A 14883-nucleotide genomic window follows, 5' to 3' on the forward strand; every position below is an offset into this window, starting at 1 on the left:
GTACTCCATGATCGCATAGTTTGCCAATTCTCATTAAATTAGCTCACACATGAAGGATGGCCACTAGGCAAGATAGCATAGGCCTGCAGACTGAACTGCTCATTGTGCAGTCAATTCCTCCATGTTTTTGGCAGGTTCCTCATCTATTTGTTACTGCATTTTCCTGTTCTTTTCTGTTCCTATCTACTGTTACTTTTCACTTTTAGGGAAAAGTTGTGCAAAGGCACAAAAACCAACAATAATTTTTGAGATCTTGCTTGGACTACACATCACATTTCATTGCAGTATTTAAACCAGATGGAGTTTGATAAACGTGTCCACACAGCAGCAAAGTCCTGATGGCAGCGACAGCCTGGAGTAACAGGTTGTTCACATCAGAACAGAGGGGCTACCGTGCAGGTATATTACTTTAACATGCCAATGACTCAAGCACCTTTGACTGTACAACCACAAGTTGATGAATGTCACCTGCCAGCCCACTGGAGAACCCAACACCAGGGTGCAGAGATATTGCTCCTGTATTACTCAAGTAATTACTACTTCAGGTTGTGGAAGGTTAGTTCCACTAAGATGGTGGTAGAAACATGGATCGTATTGTACCTCAACTCTGGTTTTGTTCCTGGGTGACACAGAGGTGCCATGAATCATGGCTGCTGGAGATATCCTTGGCCTCCAACAACCATGCCCGCAATCTTCTTCACCCTTCAAATATCACTTCAACTTGCTTTATAATGGAGCAGTAGGGCATGATTTCATGCCCATGTTTCCACACAGAGACTAGTTAAAGCTCATCAACATCATTATTGAACAGAAAGTCACTTTGGGTTACTTTCTCCATGAAGATCTGACGATGCAGCAACATTGCAAAATGCTTGCAAGTGGATATCTAATTACTCATCTTAGCAAGAATAGAGTTGCAGGGAAACTTCAAGGAAGGGAAAGCAATATAGAATGCAGTTGCAACTGATGGACATCCTCACTACCACATGGGTAACCTCAGCATTGACTGCTGCCTCCAACAAGACAACGCAGGGTGTTAATGGTTAACTTTTATTCAAGTAATCTTTTCCTTGGCAGTGGTCAACTTCACACTTGTCCAAATATTTTTTCCACAGATACAGACATTTCTTTAAAATGTTCTTTTCAGGAACACATAAGCACATGCTGAAGGTACAGCTGTGCTAATTTGCGGGCTGGGTCCCATTGAACCCATTGTTAAAAGGCTTCGGTTCAAACTGATGTAGATTTTTTTCAAACTTGTCATAGCATTCTCACTTTAAGAGAGCTCTACTCTAGTGTGTTCTATTCACTTGCAGTTCTTTACTCAATGCCATTATTTTGACATCAGTACAACTAGTCAGTTGCACTATTGAGTTTTGAATGCAATTACTTACTTACTTGGATATTATTACTTACTTGTATCACTTTCCTATTGAAAGTGTCTTGGTCCAGTCTGGTTCAACTAATTGGAGGTTCTGGGAATCTGGCCATGACATACTGATGAGGTCATCACACCACTCCAATGCTGTAACTTACAAGGCTTACAAGGCATTGATTTTAATGAAAAGTGAAGTTCTGACAACTTGATGCTTGTAGGTATTTTCAGGGGCTCCAGAGAGTCTGTGCCACTATTACCAGGCAGGAGCAAATACAATTAAAATCTGATCACTCATTTTCCAGTTAAATGTATGTGGGCCTGAGCCTTGCATAGTTACAATGCATTGTGCGATGACATCAACATAACACAAAGCCTTGTCCACATCAAAGTTCTCAGCAGCTTACGTCATTTATCAAAGGAGAATAGGGCATTATTATGATGGCACAGCTCAATCATCTGGTAGTGTAGTGGTAACGTTACTGGACTAGTAATCTAGAGATCCGGACTAATGCTCAGGAGACATGAGTTCACATCCCACCATGACATCCAGGGAAGTTTAAACTTAGTTAATAAATCTGGAATAAAAAGCTAATCATGAAAATACTGAATTGTTGTAAAAACCTATTTGGTTCACTAATGCCCTTCAGGGAACGAAATCTTTTGTTCTTACCTGCTCTGACATATATGTGACTCCACACCCACAGCAGTGTGGTTAACTTTTAACTGCCCAGTGAATGCCTACCAAGCCATTCAGTCCAAGGGCAATTAGGATGGGCAATAAATGCAGGCCTTGCCAGAGACACCCGCATCCGAAGAATGAAGAAAGAAAAATTATGCAATCCAAGGTTAGACACACCAAAGCCAGAAGCAGAAGAAAGTTTCCACACTCTGCCTTATTCCAAGCTTCCAAAGAACAGCCCCTACTCGTACAATATGGCATTTTCAATTCATACACCAGTCATCTTTATGCCACTCAATGAGAAGTGGAATTTCATTAATTACAGTGTGCTGTTGGCACTTTACAATCAAGCTTCTGAAACATAATTAAATCAGACCGGTTCAAGAGATTTCTTTAAAACAAGAGAAAAAGAAACAAAATAGGATTAAATAACTGCTTTTGAAGCATGAAGTATTTTGATTAGTGGCATCAATCTGCTACATCCATGTCACAACAAATGCATCCAATAATAAAACGCAAGGGGAAAGGGCATGGTACAATGAAGCACCCTTAACAGAATAGCATGCACACAGAAAATTGTTCTCAGAACAAATTCCTATGAGAACATGACTTTGAAAGTACATTCGTTATTAGGAGTTAGAAGTCATCTAAGTACCTGAGAACCATAACACATTACGGGGTTTGTATCCGTAGTCAAGTACAGGAACGTCCCTCCGAGCTGAGTGTTTCTATCAGCAGATAGCAAACATTCTGTTTGTTATCAATTGACATTCATTATAAGTGCTACAAGGTCTAAAGATACTTGCTCATTCTCGACTAAAAATTTGCATTTAGATTGCATAGACCAAAGGTTTCCAAACATTTTTTGCTGAGCTTCTTTTCAAAGATTCTTTTCCTATTCACCTCACCTTTTTCTAAGAAATTATATTTTTTAGTCCCCTAGTACAGTTTAATCCGATCGGTTTTAAAAGCTGGGGAAAGAGAGAAGTTCTAAATACTTGGGTTATCTTCAGGCTTGTAAGGGTTATATAGTTCAAATAGATCATTTCAAGAATCTCTACTTTTGTGCCGCAATTAGGTGATGTCACAGAAATGTCTTTCTCTTTAATAATTACACCAGAAGCAGTTTTGATTGGTCCAACTTTCACTTCTACAACTTAGCAGAGCTTTAGTTGCAAGGGAACCTTGGTTTGTGGAATTTTTTTCAGTATTTTCAGGGCGGAGGCTGAAGACTACGGCTCCCAGCATGCCCTGCGGCATACAGAGCCTGGCAGGGGGACAAGCCATGCACACTCCAGATTCTGGATTCCTTTTGATGGCTGGGGGGGGATGATGCGAAAAAACATCGCCCACATTACTGAGCTGGTGGCTTGAAAATCTGACCACGGGACCTAGGAGTAGCGCACGAAACAGGCCTACGTGATAAGTTTAGTCTGGAGCTGAAGAGGTAGCAGCTGAAGTGCTGTTGTTAGCTCTGTGCAACTGGGGCTCAGAGAAACCCTGGAGCAATTGACAGCTCAAAGAAGCTGAAGTGATGCTGTCCGCTCTGCGGAGCAGGCAGCTGGGGCAAAGAGAAACCTCTGGTGAGCTGTGGTTGTCTGCTCAGTACAGCTAGATAGCTGGGATAGGGTAGATGGTTAGATGTCGGGCCGCAGCCCTGCCAACCCAGTGGGACGCAATTTTGGACAAAGAGATTGAGCAACTGGGAGGTGGGCAGTCACTGGGGCAGTCCAAGCTAGAGTCCAGTTGCCTGACAATTCATTGCAGAGAGAAGAAGCAAGAAGGCTTTCAGGCTAAGTTAGAGCTGTTGTTGCGGGAAATCAGAGAATGAGAGAAGCTGAAATCCCTCGTGAGGAAGAGAGAGTTTTAAAGAATTTTTGTGATTCAATGTGATCACTGATGGCGTAGGTTGCTGAGAAAATTTGTGGGATCTATCTTGGTTCTGTCTGCCATTTAATGTTGTGATGTGTTCAGCCACAGTTTGCCTGTTAATTCATGTTTACCTCATGTTAATTCTGAATATTGGTGTATAAGATAGATAGTATTTACTGTTTGATTTATTGACTCTTGTATAGTAAAATTCCTTCTGTTTGTTTAAAACTGTGGAATCTTGAGCCTTGATTCTCTTCATAAATACCTGGGAATTCAAATTTTATCTACTTGACAACAAAAGTTACTGGTCCCTAATCGGATCATAACACAGTGATAATAGCAACTCAAATCTGGCCTAATCATTACTTCAATTAGTATCTTATGTTTGCAAATGGTTGAAGTTGCATTGCAGTATAACATCAGCCAAGTCAACTTACATATCCATAGTTTATCAAGTAATGAAAGACTTCTGATTTGGACTTTACCTCTGGGTTGGATCTCTTTATGTTCCCTGCCAACAGTATTTCTGTATTCAGATATAAAATGTCTAAACACTGCCAGCAGAATACTTTATACGTGTTAGTTTTTCAGTCGCTCTCAACTGTTCTTTGATTTGAGGATGACGACTATTCAGGGCCTCAAGTTTCTGCCATGGTCTTCATGTGACTGAACAGTCCGATTATCAACCCGCAGGTCTTTGGGCAGATGAGGCAAGTACAAGATAATGGGATCCAAAGTTCAAGATTTTTCTTTTTCTTTCCTTCTCTGCCACCGCTCTACCTCATCATTAAGACATTGTGGCTGAAAGCATGATGTAGCTTGATAGATAAGTTGCCACCATTTTGAATGATTGGCTTTTGAAGCTCCTTCCAGTCATTAATGTCAATGCTGCCACATTTCAAGGAGAGTTTTTTTTATTCATTCACGGGATGTGGGCTTCATAGGCTAGGCCTGCATTTATTGCCCATTCCTAGTTGCCCTTGAGAAGGTGGTGGTGAGCTGCCAGTTGAGTTTCAGAGTGTCTTTGAAGCATTTGCTTTGTTCTTCCCTGGAATGCTGGCCAGTTGAGAAAATAGGACCTGGCGGGGAGACACTTTTCAGTTATTCCGGCACAGTGCCCTATACATTGAGGTTAACTTTGCAGGGGTTTTTCATTAATGCTTGTGGAGCTGGCTTCAAGAAGGACACTAGGCATTTGTTCGACAGTCCTCATTAAATCTGGAGGATATGCTGGAGGCATTGCTGATGGAATTTCTCCAGGGCTCTCAAGTGTCACGGATACACAGTACAGATCTCACTGTAGTACAGGAGTGTGGTGACGACAACTGCTCTGTACACTAGGACTTTTGTTGACTTGGAGGTTTTTGTAGTTTGTAAAAGGCTGAGCTGGCACAGCTGATCTGGCGCTCGACCTCCTAGTCAATGGCGACCTTTTGAGAGAGGTGACTGCCAAGGTATGGGAAGGGTTCAACATGTCCCAGAGTCTCTCCTTCAACATATATAGGGGATGGAATATTTGACCAAGTTTAGGTTGATACATGAGTTTTGTTTTGGCAACATTCAAGCTCAGGCCAAGTTTCTTGAATGCAGAATTGAAGAGATTGAGAGTCGCTTGCAAATCTGGTGCAGAGTGGGCAACGGCACTGTAGTCGTCTGCAAGCTGTAGATCATTTATGCCTACAGTGATCAGTTTAATTCTGGCACAGAGACGACTCCATCTAGGCAGTATTTAATGCTCAGGCCAGAGGGCAGTTTAATGAGGTGACTTCCACTCTCAGGTAGACAATAAATAGCACAGGTGCTATCACACAGCCTTGCTTGACACCAGTCTAGATTTTGGAAGTGTCTGTCCCACTCAGGACAGTTGCATTCATATCATCATGAAGCAGCTGCAAGATGGTGATGAACAAAGAGTCCCAGAGATACAGTGTGGCTTTAGACTTTTCAGAGGAACCTCTGACATGTTTTTTCTTGCCAGACAATTTGAAAAAAAATGCAAGAACAACACAAGGAGCTCTCCATTGCATTCATCAACTTGACCAAAGCATTTGATTCAGTAAACTGCGAGGCTCTGTGGATTGTGTGAAAGATTTATTTGGATGTCCAAGAAACTTCATTTTTCAGTATTGTGGTGACAACCAGAATTATTTTTCACTGATTCAATGCCCAATGAGTGCTGTTAATTAAGAGGTGGGCCCAGATTTTCCTGGCAAAATAGCATTGAGACTAATGATGCTTACCGCTATTAATGCACAGCAACAAAAAGTGCAGGTCAGATCCGTGATTAAACACAAATATCCAAAAGCTGCTGTCTGCGCTCCACCATTAGCTTCATAGAAACGACATCTCACAGTGTGCCTCACCATTCACAAGAAAAACTTGGATTCATATAGCACTTTACATGACCAGTGAGTGTCTCAACGTGCTTTCCAGCAAATGAAGTATTTTTGAAGTACAGTTGCTGTTGGGAAGTAGGAGACGTGGCAGTCAGTTTGTGTAGAACAAGCTTGCACAAATAGCATTATAATAATGGACAGATGATCAGTTTTTGTGATCCTGATTGAGGGATAGATTTTGGCCAGGATACCAGGGATAACACCCCTACTCTTCTTTGAAACAGTGCCAGGCAATCTTTTGTGCCCAACTGAGAGGGCAGATCAGGTACAGAAAGTTTAGCAGCTTATCCAAAATACTGCACCTCTAACAGTGCAGAACTCCTACTGCACTGAAATGCCAGCCTTAAGTTTTGTGCTCAAGCCCCAAAATAGGACTCAGACCCAGGACCTTGTGATACAGGAGGTGAGTGCTACGAACTGAGCCACAGCTGACACTAGAGAATTGTGGGGGGATGGTAGCATGGTGGTAATGTCACTGGACTAGCAATCCAAATACATGGGCTAATGCTCTGGGGACATGGATTCAAATCCCAATGAGGCAGCTGGTGGAAGTTAAATTGTGGATTATAAAGATAGTCTCAGTAATGGTGACCATGACATCTACCATCGATTATTATAAAGCCCATCCGATTCACTATTGTCCCTTAGGAAAGGAAACCTGCCACGTTTACCTGGTCTGGCCTACATGTGACTCCAGACCCAGAACAATGTGGTTGGCTCTTAGCTGCCCTCAGTTCAAGGGCAATTAGGGATGGGCAACAAATGCTAGCTTCATCGGCAACACCAATATACCATGAAAAAACACAGAAAAAAACTGCAGTAGATAGACAAAACTTGCAATAAATAGATAAGAATGGACAAGACTTGACTAACTACCACTTTAGCGACATGATAAGTGGTTATTACCATCAGTGAACCTCTCCCGCACTGAAATTAACTACGGCAAGTGTGGAGTCACATTGTAAAACTTTTCATTTTTAAATACTCCATTTATTATTGTTTACTTTTCCTTTCTGTCTCTTTCCTCTGGCCTCTCTAGATAAAACCTTTCCCTCTCCTTATTTTTCTTTCTGTACCCGATTTGACATTGAATTTGCCTGCTCAGATTTACATTTCCTCATGCTGTTAATTTCACAATCCTTCGATCTGATTGGTTAAGGTGATGCACGGTTGTCTGCCCTGTTCACTCAGGTCCCAGCTGCCCCCTTTCCCTCGCTGTGATGTTATCAGCTCACACTTTCAGCAAGTTGTCATGCAAACAAATTTAAAAACTACGCATGCAAGGGCACATACAACTCATGGCACATGCCACTGGATGGTCAAGCCACAGTAAAATGCAGCCTATGGCCTTTTGCTGGTAGAATGGATAAACTTTCTTTAATTTGCCAACTGTGGTAACATTCCACTTGCACACTTCCTGCTGACTGGTAATTGCTAGGACAGCTTGCCACTGACTTGAAAGAAATTTTCCAAGAAGGTTATAGCTATGAGTGTAAGGGAGATTAAACCCTTATGCAGCATTGGAAAGCAGGTGCAAGATAAATGCTGACATTACATATCACTGCAAAATATGGTTGTGTTATTTGTTTCTAAAATTAGACAGTCTCAGAATGTCTGCCATCTGTTAACTGCATATACCAGAAGCCTAAGATATCATGCTAGAAAGTCATTGGATGAGAGATCAAATTTATGCAATAGGCTTGTGAAGCTGTTGCCATCATTGCTTCTGAAGAAAGGTGTATGTTTGAATTAGGCAGACACCATGGCAGCAATCTGAATGAAAGGAGAAGCCCTTATGAAAACTCTGCTTTACAGCTGGTTTGTTGGACGCTGTGACACAATTTCCAACTCAACAGGAGTTATAGCCATGTAAGCATTTTCACCACTCTCTCTGTGTTTCTTAGATTCAATTTAAAAGTAAAATGGAAAAATATCTAAGCTAACAGATACATTTGGGAATTCAATTACCTGATTGTGTTGGTGTCGCTACACTCTCCTATGCACATACTCAGACATCTCTTACAGTGAAATACAGCCCCTTAGTGGCAGCAGCACAACCCACTCAAGAGTTGTATTACAATCCCCTTAGAGTATGGCAACTTTAATAAGATATTTGAATTCCTAGTGACCAACTTAAAGGACTCCTGTAACAAGATTTCAAGTTTTAAGACTTCTAATGTAACAAGCAAATTAAAGGCAACATTGATTAAACATTACTTGGTAGGCAACAAATACTCTAAACTACAGACAAAATAACCCTTGTTAATATTCTAATGCGACCGATAGCCCCACACTGCATACATGTACATTACAGCACAATCTCCACAGGATTTCAGTCTTTATAGGAAATAAACCACAGCCACTTCCAGCTTCCAATGGGTTTCACTGAGTTGTAGTATCAGGTGACTATTCAAAGGTGCTTCCTTCAGTTATCAGTGAATTTCCAAACCCACATGCCAGCAATAAGGCCACTCTGGTGATTTCTCTTCCTGACCTTCCAGAGTCTTTAGATTACCTCGGGATGCATCTGCTCAACCAGAGACCATTCTCTCCCCCACATTCTACCTGGTAGCTCGTCGAGGACTCTCAGCCACCTTCTCTCTGCTGACCACACCAGCTGCACCCTTCTGTCTCTGTAAGACCTCTCTCTCTCTCTTTCTGTCCAAAAACCTCCGAGACCAGAAAGTCTGTTCGCAGCAAACCCAGCTGCTCTTGCCTTTGTTTTCAGGTTTGAACGTTTTGCACCTTGCTCTCAGTAAGTCACAACCTGAGTGCTGCAATGTTAGGCCATCATTCAGACAGACATCATATTGAGGCCCTTTCTTCCTGTTCTAATGGTTCAAGTGGAACTAACAATCCCACAGCATTATTCAAAGCAGGGAAGGAATTCTCTCATCTCCTAGCCAACATTTATCACTTAGACAAGACAGCGTGTTGGAGTGGTTCAAATATGGAGTTGTGGGAAAGTTGGGCAAATGTTTGCAGTTCACAGAAGAAAGGAGATTGGAGATGGGGCAGTAATTTGCAATGATGGAGGAGTCCAGTGCAGAGTTCTTGAGGAGGAGTTGATGATGCCACATTTGAAAGAATGAGGAACAGTAACTAAGGAAAAAGAACCATTTGGAATACCAGTGAGCATGGGGGCTAGAAAGCAAAGTTGGGTAATCAGGAGTTTAATTGCAACTTGATTGTTATTAGATTTGGCTCAGTGGTAGCACACTCTCCTCAGAGTCAAAATTTCATTGGTTCAGAGACTTGAGCACATAATCTAAGCTGCCATTTCAGTGGAACACTGAAAGAGTGCTGCACCACCAGAGTGACCTCAGGTGGATTTTTAAATTATCAGAGCCGGCGGCAGTGTTCTCCAGTGACCTGGCCAATACTTACCCCTCAATCAACATCATTAAAACAGATGATCTCATTATTGTTTATGGGATCTTTTTGTGCGCAAATTGGCTGCTCTGTTTTCTGAAGTATGGTCACTGTTGTGATCCAAAGTGCTTCATTATTAGCTCTGGGACAGTGAGGTTGTAAAAGGACTTTATAAATGCACATTCTTTAACAGGATTGGGAGAGGATTTGGTGGGTTTCATTGACAAGATCTGTCGCATAAGGGCATAGTTCATCATTCAAAAAGGAGTTTACATTGAAGCCAATTGCTAATAATTTCTCAACAAACTTGTAATGATTACATCAAAATAATTAATCTTTGAGTGACATCTTTTACACTTCATCTCACTCCAATGGTGAGTTCTTACACATAAGAATCATCAATACAAAGGGAATAAAAATGAATAAAATTACCCCATTATGATTCTAAAAACAAAATATAACCTTAATGTGACAACTCACTGATCTCATTTTGTGGTTTAGATCTCAGAGTTCATGAAATCATCCAAAAACCTCAATCAGATCATGTCCTTGCAATCACTCTCAGGATCCATTGTTCTATGTCTTGAGGGACAAGTACCTAATTAAACAACCAGCAAAACTGATCCAATGCCTGGCTATAAAAAGATACAAATTACTTAATTAACACTTCATGTAAGTAAAATGACTGGGTGAAATAACTTGGAAGCAATAAGGAACAGCTGCAATAAATTTAAATTAGTTGTTATGCTGCATCAAAGAACCAGTGAGAGCTTTTATTTGGAAAAGCCTATTCCATTGGAGTGTGAATGTTCTACACTCAAATTAAGAACTCTTGTATTCATTTATAGGGTCATGTTGGGGTCACTGCAGATCATGTTCGCTAACCATCCTGATTTATGTGGAAAACATCTATTGTTGCTGATTGTGCAGTTAATAACCCAGTTAACACATCAATTGTATTCACTTATCAGAAGTGTCTTGTAATGAAGGATGTAACCAGTGTTTTTTTGCTGGGGGAGTTAAAAGTGTGAAGGCTGTTAGTGTAGGAAAATGCCCCACAAATTGCTATAGCACAGAGCACCTAAACTGCTATTATACATTCCTGATTCCACTATAATTTCTCAGTGTGCAAGATCTTTTGTTAGAGAGGGATGAATTTCCTGCCTCGCCTCTCTTTCCAACAGTTGCTACATAAAGATGCATAGCTGTTTCAGCTTCCTAACACCCAAACACTCCTGATCAACATGACAAATATTTCAGTGATGCCACAGCTCCACTTAGACATAACAAACATGCAAGAGAAAAGTTCTTTGGCAATGTTACCCCTGCTTTTACAGAGTTCTCTCATGCTTAAATTCCTAGATTGCAGTAGAAAGTACAATCAATCCTTGTTGTGCTAATCACAAGAGCAGACAGTGGCCGTGTATAAACAGGGCTGAAATCAAGGTATAACTTACACAGAAAACATTCACTGAATTGGGAAATACAGCAACATATAATTCATTAGTAAGATTGAAAGTGGTGCATATGACGTAAGTAGTGGAACAATCATGAACCCACTTATCACAGGTTCTAAAGAAGCATACAGAATGTGGCTTAACAAGCAGAATGTGCTTGTTAAGGTTCTTCATTCGTGAGGATGTTAAAATGCATCATACATCAAATTAGTACTGCATCATACATTGTTGAGCAGAAGTGACCATTTTATTGAAATTCCCTCTGAAATGATAACCCACCAATTCTAGACATCAAGACGGACTCATTACATGTCATTTACAATGATGTTGTATCTGGTACATTACAATCATCTGGATTATAATCAAATTGGTAACAATGAACTGGCATTGATCTCTGAAGCATTGTTGATGGAGAGGAACTGACAGACAAGTTTGCAAACATCATTCAACGAATGTAATTTTATATTTGAGAACGGTGAGGATTTGTTTTGCTCATCCTGGTTGTTCCATTTTTCCACATCAGTTTTCAGATTCTATCAGTAACAGAATCAGTAAGATTTATCACTCTTCTATTGCGATTCAACAAAACAGGGTCTGACTACACAGGAGGGAGCCGATGGGAACCTGCAGCTGCAGTGAACTTTTGGCATTGGCAGAACAGCAAAGGTATTTGCTTCCCATTATTGGAGATTTCTAAGTTGTGAGTGACATGATCATAACACATTCCCTCATCTCTAGTTGTAGGCCTGTAAAAACAAAACAGGCCAAAGTTGACAGTAACTGATGAACAAATGCACCCACGGTGAATTAGACATTTGCCATTTAATTTCCACAATATTTTGCACTGTAAGTTGCTGTAAGTGGGAGATGGAAACAGAATGATACTTTCTGCGGGGTATTTGTGTGAACGGTGCAAGTAACTACATACTTCCCTAACCAATCAGATTTAATCATCATGAGACAAACAGTATAGAGATTGAACCAGAAGTGTAAGAAGATAAGGATATAAGAAATAATAGCAGGAGCAGGTCCATAAAGCCTGCTCCACCATTCAATACGATCATTGCTGATCCTTGGCTTCAATTTCATTTTCCCGCTCCCCCACCCCCCCCATTGTGCTTCAATTCCCTGACAAACCAGAGAGTTTTCTATCTCAGCCTTAAATATATACAACGATGGAGCATCCACAACCCTCTAGGGTAGAGAATTCCGAAGATTCACAACCGTTTGTGCTGAAATGTTGAATTCAATGTTAAATTAGAAAGAGAAATTGAAATGAAGAGATGGAAAGAAAGATCGGATTAAGAGAGAGAGAGGGAGAATAAAGAAACAGGTAAAGTAAAAAAGAGGTAATTTTAAAAAATTGTGTATGCAGTTCAACTCCAACACCAAAAATGGTTTGCAATAATACTGCTTATTGTTTCCACCAAGTCCAGGCTCACACATGCTCTTTGAGCAGTAGACTTGCAGATTTAAAAACAACATTACCCTATGTTCCTCGAGGTAGACAGGTAACCTTCTTCGATCCTGACTCTCACTTGTTAAGGAAAGCTCAAGATCTTTATAGGCCATTTCTCATGAACACTCACAAACATTGCCATTGTAGATTCATTGGGGCATGATAGATATTATGAACAAGAGCCCCAGAAATGAGATATTTCCTTCAAAAACACCAGATGCCAACTTGATCACCAGTTGGGGTGTAACTAATTATTCTAAGCTCCAGTCCCATGTCCTATCTCAAGACTGTCTTGGCTACCTTGTTTCACAACGTGACCACGAAAATAAGGCAATAGGCATGAATCACACATTCTGCACTTGCAACAAAGAGTAAAAGGCACAATCAGCTAAAATATATCCTGACGCATTAAACCCTAAAACATCCTGGGAATGAGCAACTTTTATCAATTTCATTATATCTAGCTGCAGTAAAAATCTACAAGCTAAGTAAAAAGAAACCACAAACTTCAATCATATGAAGGACCTAAAACAACTTTGTGCCATAATGTAGACGAACTAATGTTTTGTATCGATTCATTATTCCATTTCTCTCATACTCTTATGTGCCCATTTATAAAACCCTAAATGCTATTGGCTTTTTCTCATTCACCTACCTGTACTCCATGAATTATGTATTTGATCCTCCCTAGGCCTCTATTCAGTAACATCCTTTGGTGTCTTTCCATTAAGTGTTTACCTTCATTCCTCATTTTGCATTCTAAAATGTACTACTTCATATTTCTCCACAATAAACTGCATTAAACTTGCCATCTGTCCATCTCTTCCATTAATCTACCTTCTGCTGAAATCTTTTTCAAACCTCCTCAGCTTGCAAAATGCCCCCACTTTGTGCCATCAGCATATCTCAATTTGGACTTTGGCATTGGAAGCTGAAACTATTTGTTTATGCCCAGAACAAATCTCTTAGTTCACCAAGCCCAACTCTTCTCCTATCTAAGCAACACCATTAACAAAAACACTTCATTTCATGCCCATCAACCGAGTTTCTACCCATGTTTCCTTTTATTGAACACAAGTCTGGAGATTTTATAACAAACCTTCAGTGAGACATCTAATTAAATGGTTACAATCTCTGTAGAGACCGATAACTTTAAAAATAATTCAACCTTCCAATTAATAAATGAAGGAACAACAAGTCAAGAGTTTGCACTTTGCAACTTCTATTGTAACCAATGACTAAAACAACACAATTGACGAAACACTATTTTCTTTTTGTGGGCAACCTATACGTTAACTACAGAAAGTGACATTCTCCTTTTATACAACTGCACTCTTCATGGAATTACAGCCCTTATAGCAAATAGTCCACAGTTTCTCCCAGCTTCCAATGAGTTCCCATAATCCTATTTCTTTTTTTATTATGCATTCATGGGATGTGGGCTTCGCTGGCTGGGCCTGCATTTATTGCCCATCCCTAGTTGCTCTTGAGAAAGTGGTGCTGAACTGCCTTCTTGAACTGCTGCAGTCCATGTGGTATAGGTACACCCACAGTGCTGTTAGGAAGGGAATTCCAGGATTTTGATCCAGCGACAGTGAAGGAACGGCAATATAATTCCAAGACAGGATGGTGAGTGAATTGGAGGGGAACTTCCAGGTGCTGGCATTCCCATCTATCTGCTGCCCTTGTCCTAGATGGTAGTGGTTGTGGGTTTGGAAGGTGCTGTCGAAGGAGCCTTGGTGAATTCCTGCAGTGCGTCTTGTAGATGGTACACACTGCTGCTACTGTGAGTCAGTGCTGGTGGGAGTGAATGTTTGTGGATGTGGTGCCAATCAAGTGGGCTGCTTTGTCCTGGACGGTGTGAAGCTTCTTGACTGTTATGGGAGCTGCACTCATCCAGGCAAGTGGGGAGCATTCCATCACACTCCTGACTTGTGCCTTGTAGATGGTTGACAGGCTTTGGAGAGACAGGAGGTGAGTTATTCGTCGCACAATTCCTAGCCTCTGACCTGCTCTTATAGCCTTAGTATTTACTATGGCTATTCCAGTTCACTTTCTGGTCAATGGTAATGCCCAGGATGTTGATAGTGGGGAATTCAGTGATGGTAATGCCATTGAACATCAAGGGGTGATGGTTGGATTCTCTTGTTGGAGATGGCCGTTGCTTGACACTTGTGTGGCACAAATGTTACTTGCCACTTGTCAGCCCAAGCTCGGATGTTGTCCAGGTCTTGCTGCATTTGGACATGGACTGCTTCAGCATCTGAGGA

The 14883-nt window shown here is 40.9% G+C and overlaps 1 protein-coding gene, 1 long non-coding RNA gene and 1 pseudogene across 3 annotated transcripts in view; 1 reads left to right on the plus strand and 2 right to left on the minus strand.

The window, feature by feature from the left end:
• Positions 1-14883, minus strand: part of LOC144687340 (voltage-dependent calcium channel subunit alpha-2/delta-1-like) — a 693974-nt gene that overhangs the window by 563954 nt on the left and 115137 nt on the right. The gene's annotated exons all lie outside the window — the stretch shown is intronic.
• LOC144688163 (small nucleolar RNA SNORA53) lies at positions 313-589 on the minus strand (annotated as a pseudogene).
• Positions 8109-14883, plus strand: part of LOC144687350 (uncharacterized) — a 29112-nt gene continuing 22337 nt past the window's right edge. The window contains exons 1-2 of the long non-coding RNA XR_013578116.1: positions 8109-8194; positions 11746-11820. This is a non-coding gene — a long non-coding RNA (uncharacterized LOC144687350). The remainder of the gene's footprint in view (positions 8195-11745; positions 11821-14883) is intronic.

This window comes from Cetorhinus maximus, chromosome 12, assembly GCF_964194155.1.
Source record: "Cetorhinus maximus chromosome 12, sCetMax3.hap1.1, whole genome shotgun sequence".
Lineage (NCBI taxonomy): Eukaryota > Metazoa > Chordata > Chondrichthyes > Lamniformes > Cetorhinidae > Cetorhinus > Cetorhinus maximus.